At 37.7% G+C, this 8,376-nt stretch overlaps 1 long non-coding RNA gene across 1 annotated transcript in view; it reads right to left on the reverse strand.

Moving 5' to 3' along the window:
- Positions 1 to 4,392, reverse strand: part of LOC116702186 (uncharacterized) — an 11,279-nt gene extending 6,887 nt beyond the window's left edge. Inside the window, exon 1 of the long non-coding RNA XR_004335093.1 lies at positions 4,229 to 4,392. This is a non-coding gene — a long non-coding RNA (uncharacterized LOC116702186). The remainder of the gene's footprint in view (positions 1 to 4,228) is intronic.
- Positions 4,393 to 8,376: the final 3,984 nt, after the last annotated feature.

Below are 8,376 nucleotides of genomic sequence, written 5' to 3' on the forward strand. Positions count from 1 at the left end.
TTTAGCATGTTGCATTTAGTAGCTTTTCTTAGTGCTTATCAGCATCTTCATGCCTTTCTAATGGGATGAAGCATTTGTGGTCATTTGTAACATTGTAGATTTTATAGCCTGAAAATTCAATGTATCCTTTGTAACACAATATTTCTTAGCCAAACAAGATTACTGACTTTTACATGATTAGTATTCAAAACACATGGAAGCACAAAAGGACATCCTGATTCTAGGTGCTAGAAGTTTTCACTGTAAACCACCTTAAATCCTCACTGGACTGGTCAATGAGGCTTTTTAACTTGTATGCTAAAAGAAAAAGAAAAAAAAAGACGCTTCATCATTTTGAGGATCTTTTCTCTCCCTTCGACGACTTCTCTGCGTTACCCTTTTTAACCATTATCTGTTAAGCAACTAGAAATCCGACTGACTGTGTTTGTGGGGCATTCTGAAAATCATGTACTTGATATTTACTGTTAAGATGTCAATATTGTTCCTATCGGTGCTCTTCTCACAACATGTAAATTTGGATGCACTTTTGATAGCAGAACGTTGGTATGACTTTAGATGTGTGTTCCTCAATCGAAGCAGGAGGCTCGGCCATATTGCGTGAATGGTGTAATTGTATGGAAATGGCTGTGTGTTCTACCTCTTGTTACCTGTTTAAGTGTTATGGTAACATCACACTGCTGGCCATTTCTGCATAATTACCCCTGCTATCTATCTAATTAGCATTGTTTGAGTCTTGCATTGACAGTAGAGGTTTTTAAACGCTTGGTGTGCATAATGGAGAAAACATCTTCTCAATTTGTTTGATATTTTATTTCATATTTTACTCAAAATGATAAGAGAGAATGTGTTTGTTTTTCTTTTAGGGGTTTTGAGCGTTGAGCTGTATGACCAAATTCTTGAAGTGTGTTTGTTTTCACACACAGCTTTCCCTTCTTTCTTTACTTTTTATTCTATGCACCAGAGAAATGACAGACTTTTCACACCCTGATGTTTCCACCTGAGCAGTATAACAACAAATGCAAAGCCCACATCAGCTATGATCATTGCATATCCTGGAGTTGGAGACAATATAAACGCACCCTAGTGGGGCTCTTAGACTGTTAGAGTTGTTTGCAAATCTAAAACAATGGAGAGCGACCTCATCAGCCTGAAAAAAGTCATGCAGGTATTGAAGTCATGTGTGAATATGTTGTGCAAGGTGTGTGATTCAGGAAGTCCTTTGAGCAGTAACAATTTATCAGTTACATTTAATCACAGAACGTTATCTAATTTGTCATCAAATGCCATAATTCATTGACATTTTTAATTCAAATACAAGTGTGATCTTCCGTGTAGTTTTATGGAGACCGATGTCAAGTGGAACCACATTGTTTGGAAATTTGAGTGTCATATTGTCTGGAAAGTGGGACGCATCTAAATGATTAGCGTGCTGAAATTCAGAACATTAAAGCGCAATTTATGGTTGTGCGGTGGCTCCACGCAGAGCTTTTGCCGTAGCCTGTGTGTGTGTGTGTGTGTGGGTGTGGGTGTGGGTGTGGGTGTGGGTGTGGGTGGGTGTGGGTGGGTGGGTGGGTGTGTTAGAGCGAGGGAGAAGTGAGAGAGTGACGGTGATTAGCTTTGGAGCGAGTAGTGACTAGAGTCATAGTAAGAGAAACAAAGTGTCTCCCCTGTGCTTTCTGACCACGGTGGGAAATCTATGGCAGGAAAAGTTAACCCTCTCCTTGATTTCATGTTGTTTACGGAGAAGGAGAACCAGGGAGTGAGTCGGGGGAAATGTAGCGCTGCCAAGACACGACGTGCATTGCCGCAACGTGTTACATTTTTATAGAGGTGGATGTCAGGCAACGGCGTGTCCCCATGTACCTACCTATGTACGTAAGTATAAATCATGCTTAGGTAGTCTTTTGGAAGAGATGGCTTTGTGCTTGTTGTTACTGCTCCTTTCGTGTTTTACATTACCTATACCAGCACCTTAAAATAGCAGATCAGAACGGCATTGCTTTTCCTGTAGATAAAACTCAAACATTTGACAATGTTGTTTTTGCACTAACCAAGAAAAGACTTTTGTAGCTGTTGCTGCATTAAGAGCATTAATCAGATGGCAGACTTAAAAAAAAAAAAAGGTTTTAATATATTTATATCTCTATATAGATATATATATATATAATATATATATATATATATATGATATATATATATATATATATATATATATATATATATATATATATATAAGAACAGTTGGCATTGGTGTCTTTTTTCAAAAATACTAGAGAGCAACAGCCAACAGGCTTAAGAGCCTCGGTTTCTGCACTTGCCATTCAGAAAGCCACGCCTGCCGATCGAGAGGGGTTCTACCTAGCTAACCAGCATTCAGCATGTTGTCCTTGTGAAATATCCCAATGCTTTTTTTTAAAATGTTGACGAAAGAGTGAAACCTGTAGTTGCTTAGGTGGATTGCCTTTTACAGTGATGGGGAGAACGCTGCTTTATGCAAAACAAACTGACAGGTGTTGAAAAGAGCTGATTAGCTTTTGACGATAACATTTCTGTAGAGGCGTGGATGCCAAAGTGCCAAGTGAGGATGAAGTGAGCAGGAAGGTTTGACGGTCACAGTCCCTGTTCAAGATGTGCATAGAAAATGAATGCTTAAAAGAAGGCCTCTTTATGTGTCAGACACCCACATGCATATCAAGATTCAGAAAGAGTTTTTCCTTTTTTACATACATCTGAATGATCATGATGAGCTAAATCAAGAATGTGTATGGAAGAAATTAATAGCCTGGATGGCTGGCTTAGTTAGGCATTAAAAGCCCCTGCATTGGTAACTCTAATGACATTACTTCATCCCACTTTGGCGTTTCTTTTTCGTATCTTTTCCAGTGTCCAAAACTAGTACAAAGCAGGTTGTTGAAATGGTTTGTAAGCTAAATGGCATATCATAAGCTAATTTAATTGATTCAATAATATTATTTTCTCGATACCTGTTTTTTCTTTTTTTTTGCAAGTATGCTTAAATGTAGGGTTGAAAAAGGTTGAGATAAAATTCCTCCAAGTGTAACAATCAGCCTGTTTACATTTTTTGGCTTTTGAATGGTCTTGGAATAAAATAGAGCCAGACTTCCAATGAAGCAACAACCTATACATCAGTTTATTTCAAAACACGACCCTCTGTACAGTAATGTGTCACCTCCCTGCCTCTCATCCGTCTCTTGTAGAGAAACTATAACTGACATAAAGAAATCTCTTGTAGAGTAGAACCTATTTTCCTATCTCCAAATAATAACAACGAATGTACTTAAAGTAGAGTCTGCGTGGTTTGTAATATTGTATAGGCTATCCATCCAGTACATTTATACTCATGTTTGCTTCTTGTGTACAGCCTTTTCTTTTTCTTATTTATAGGCTTTAGTAATTGCAGAAAGTACTCTGTTTTGTTCTTCAATACTCCATTGATTTAGATATCGCCCACATCACAGCTGATATCAATCTTTTCACTGATAAACAGGAGGTATACAAGTCTACAGTTGAGATGTCTTTCTCTGGATGTTTGCTACTGTAGTTTTAGGAGACAAATGTTTCTCACTGTTGCGAAGAGTAGTTCTGTTTCTGGCATCATGCTTGTGTGAGGTGCTGTAACATACAAGCGTGTGTGTGTATATATATATATATATATATATATATATATGATGGTTGCTTTGGTGTGTGATCTTGTTTGCTGTTAGATTTTTTTTTGGCTTTCTCTTAAGCCCCCCGGTCTAATATTCCTGTTGTGTAAAATCCTCACCACAGTTCAGCTCTCCAACTCATTAGTGCAGTCAGTGCCACTTGAAAGATAGAAGCTAAGGTTTTTGTTGGAGTGTTGCTTGTGTTCTTGCGTTTGTTGATTGTATTGCTACACAGCTTCTTTTTTTCTCTTCAGATTTGAACTAGTACACTTTATGATTTACATGGCACTCTGCAGGCTTCAGCAAGCAAACTTTTCCTTCTTCCAGTTCCTAGATAAACCTTTTTGAAGCCTCCCTTTGTCCTTGATCATGCTAATGTCCACCCAATTACCTTTAGCCGCGGGACACTGGTGCGGTGTCCGCAATGTCTTTGCAGTTAAAGTTTGCCTATGTTATTGTTTTTAGCTACAAATCTGAATTATTGAGTACTAATTTGAATGGTGTAGTGGCCCTGAGGAAAGAACCATTACGCTCACGTCCACTGGATGCAGCTACGTCACATTTTAATCTCGGTTTTAAAGTTTTCCTCTAATGCCACTAGCAGGTCAAAATTTTCACTCATCCAGTAACAAATCTCAGCATCTACTTCACTTGGGTTGGACCAAAACTCTGTACAACCATTCATTGTTCCCAGACAAGGATTTTGGTTTGCCCTCAATTTTTCATCTCGAATCAAAACTTAAATTTGTCCAATACTGTGGTTTATGACCAAATACATGCAAAACTAATGACTTTCCCGTCAGCCTCAGCTGTACTTTGAATTAATTTCTAATTGTCAATATCGTATATTATATACCAGGTATTAATTATATTTGTCAGTAAATACAGCCATGTATAGTGAGAATAGGAACCGATGGTCTCTGGCAGACGCAGCTGAGCCAGAATGAGTTGTAACTGCGTCCGGTGGATGTTTGGAGTACGGCTTAGAGCTGTTCCAGAGCTTCACCTATCCAATGCCGTTCAGCTGATCTACATGTATCCAATCATGCATGACTCATGTGGGTATTTTTGTATTTTCAAAGCATTTCTAGTCTTCATAATGACTTGGCTTTTTATTTACCAACTTGGAAAAAACTACCTCAGAGCAGTGCCAGGTGCTAGGTAATATTAGCCCTCATTTATAATAATGGTAACAAAATCAAAAATTCTTGTGACCAAACCAATACAAGCCAATATCGTGTGAGAGCACTGTTCTTTTCTTTAACCTTAATAAATGGAAAACCAAGTAATTATGAATGACTGGTCGTTCACTGTAGTTGGTTACATTTTAGGGGACCAAATATTTTGTAATTGGGAGTCTCATTGTTTCATGTGAGTCCTTTTTATTTTTCAAAAGATAGCGACAAAAACAACCCAGCACAACCTAGGACTCATTTATGTGGTGAAATTCCTGACTGGAACATTTGTTGACAAATGTGCCATCATAAAGTAATTGCTATTCACTTTGACAATGTGTTGCCAGTAAAATGTCGGTGATATTGAGGAATGTTTGTAGCAGCAGTGAAGGTTTGTTGGAAAGATGTATGTGCAGCAATAATGTTGGTGTGTGTGTGTGTGGGCTGTGGGTTTGTCTTTACGCCAGTCTGTCCTCTTCACGCAGGTCAAGACAAGGCTCAAACATTTTGGACTTTTGGTTAGCAGGACAATACTTTGCAAATGGATAGATTGATTTGTGTCAATATTTGCAACCAGCCTTCTCAGTTTTTGTTTTAACAGAACGTTGAAATGTTAAGGTTTAATTTTGGATCGAGCCACTCCAAGTGATCAAATGGTTACATTTCTCTGCCGCGTTAACCCAGTACTGCAATAAAATCAGGGTGGATGTCCCTGACTCTTACTCAGTTCATTTCTGCTCCTCCTACGATTAGCCAGACTCAACCGCATTTTTGTTAAGGGTGTAAGATGTAGTTCTTGCATGCAACAATTTACAAAGGGAATATACACATTTGAACATCTTTACAATGTAGCAGAACATTGTAGACTTCAACGAAAGGTACATATTAGGCTGTGTGGCAGTTATCTTCAGATAGTTTTAATTTAGTCTAAACTGAAAACATCCAGTGTGTTTGTAGTCGTTTTATGTGTGCCTTTTGTCAGATCTCTCTCATCTCCATCTGCCCCAACATTTGGTTTGTGAGTCCTTTTAACATAATGGTTTTGACAAAATGTGCTGCGCCACCTAAATAATGGCAAATAAATAATTTCCATTTCTAATTATCATGCAACCTTGCGTGTAGATGCTGCATAGAATGATCAGTATTTGTGTTTTGCACTTTCAAAGCAGTCTCAATAAAAGAAATGCCCCCCCCCCTCGAGGTTGGGCAGAAAGTAAAATGAAATAACTGACGAGGTATTTTATGCTATCAATAGGAATTATAAGGAATAATATGACTTTGAAGAGCTTTTCTAAAAAGGTTGATATATCTATATATATTCATGAAGTACCTCATAAGCCTGATATATGCTGCATTGACTTTTTTTTCTTCTGTAGTGTACTTCATGTTGTCCATTAAAATTTTTAATTTTCCCCTTTTGGGAGGTTTGAATGTCACTACAGGCTGTGCACAGGCCACGACCAGTAAATCTGATAGAGTTCTGTTGGAACAAAGGAGTTTGTTACACCTTGTGGCCAAATGATGATGTGTCATTTATGCAATTTCTACGCAAATCTCATCAGAATATTTCTCACTAGTAGCCACATCATATTTCTGTGCTCTGTCATTTTGTGTTTGCATTTTCTCTCTGTGTAGTCAAAAAATATCGGGGTTAAGTTGATGAAGAGTTGACACACATGAAGCGTCCTGCAAGGCTCTGTGGTATAACACGACTGTACTCAGGTATTGTCATGAAAGGGCTGTATCTGCTTACGTGTCCACTGTCCCCCCCCCCCCCCCTTCTGCACCTTTGTCTTAAAATAGCCTTAGATCTATATGTGAGGTTCCTATTTGGCCTTAAAAGTTAAACAAATTATGCACTACAATTTCACAGACTTCACAGAGCGCTCGATTCCCGTTCGGACACATTTCTTGAAGAGTTCATTGCCGTGTTATCTACCTCCTATGAATGTAGGGGCTGTCCTGGAGTTGTAGCCAACTGCAAAACTTTTGCTTTTCTTGCTCATTAAGGAAAACCGACAATCATCTGTAGTTTCTTGAAAAATATAAGATATAATGCCCTATTCATTCATACATAGAAATAATTCCAGGACACTCCATTTTTCATTTTTATATATATATATATTTTCCTCCATCGGCCATTTTCATTTTATACGTTGCACTTTTTTTTCATTGCAAGCCATGTTGGAGAAGCAAAGTGACCAAAGTCCCTTGGCAAAGGCAGCCCTGCACAGCCGTGTGAATTCAAACCTCCCGTCATTTGTGTCATTTTGAGCTCAGTTTTGAGCTTTATTTCTCTTTTTTCTTCTCCCTTATTTAAACCACGACATGCCAAAACTGAATTTGCTGTCATTCCTGTTCTGGTGAGGGTCTTTTATGTTGCTGATTTAATTTGTTCACATCCACTGCTAAGCTCCTCGTTTCTTGTTTGTAAAGTTGTAAACTTTGATTTCTATTTCACATCTCCTTATTTTTGTTAACAATAATGCTTACAGAACACAAGATATGCTGTAAACCCCGTTAGGATATAATGTGAATATGTATCACTTAATATAGTTCACTCTTTGGCTTGACTGTAAGTTGCGTTAATAAAAAATGTTTAAAAACAATTTCCTGTTGTGACTTACCTGTTGAATAATTTGATGTTTTTGTCATCAGATTGAATCACTGTATGATTGTTTACACAATAGGTCTTTTACTGCAGCAGACATTTGGACTAGTCACAGGAAAATCACATTAAAACTCTGTTCTGCCCAGGTGTCCCAATAAGCTGTGACAGTGAGTCAGCATGTACGGTACCAGGACCCAGTTAATCAGTTAAAGGAAATTCAACCATTACCCACTTTGCTGTTTACACATGCTTTTAATACGGTGACGTGTCAAAAGGGAAGTTTTTAAATGGAAAATTAAAGGGCTGTTGCCAGGCGTACCAGTAAGAGAGAAATATCAATGGAACAACGTACAGTCCTTTGTGTGTAGTCTAGTTGCGCTTTTCACCTAAAGAAAACTGTTTTATCAATCTAATACAAATCAGCACAGTTGATTTCTTGCACAAAAAGTCTCAGAAGTAAATTTAGTGATGACATAGCAGCTTATAGTGGCAGACGACCAATCTAGATTCTAGAATCCATTGTTTTTCCTTGGGTTCCCGGATGTTAACACTGATTTTTAAACATTACATTTTGCAGCTGACTTGGGCCTGTTGAATTTGAACAAGTTGAAAATATATCCGTTGAATTGAATACATTGTACTTTGCTTCTGAATTTGATAGGTTTCATTTTTGGACGTTGAATTTTTGATCTTAGAAAAATTAAAGGTGAAAATTAGTCGTTGAAAATTTGAAGAAGAAAACTCAGAGGCAAAATATTGGAATACATAATTTCAGTGCATAACTATTTAGTGCTAGAAATCCAATGGCTTTATCATTTCAAAATCCAGTAAAACGTTTACTTCCATAATATGGTAAAGTCATTTGACAGCTTGAGCTATGGATTGCAAAACTACTTTTTTTTTCTTCTTTCAGATGACTTTT

The sequence above is a fragment of the Etheostoma spectabile genome, chromosome 14, assembly GCF_008692095.1.
Source record: "Etheostoma spectabile isolate EspeVRDwgs_2016 chromosome 14, UIUC_Espe_1.0, whole genome shotgun sequence".
Classification (NCBI taxonomy): Eukaryota; Metazoa; Chordata; class Actinopteri; order Perciformes; family Percidae; genus Etheostoma; species Etheostoma spectabile.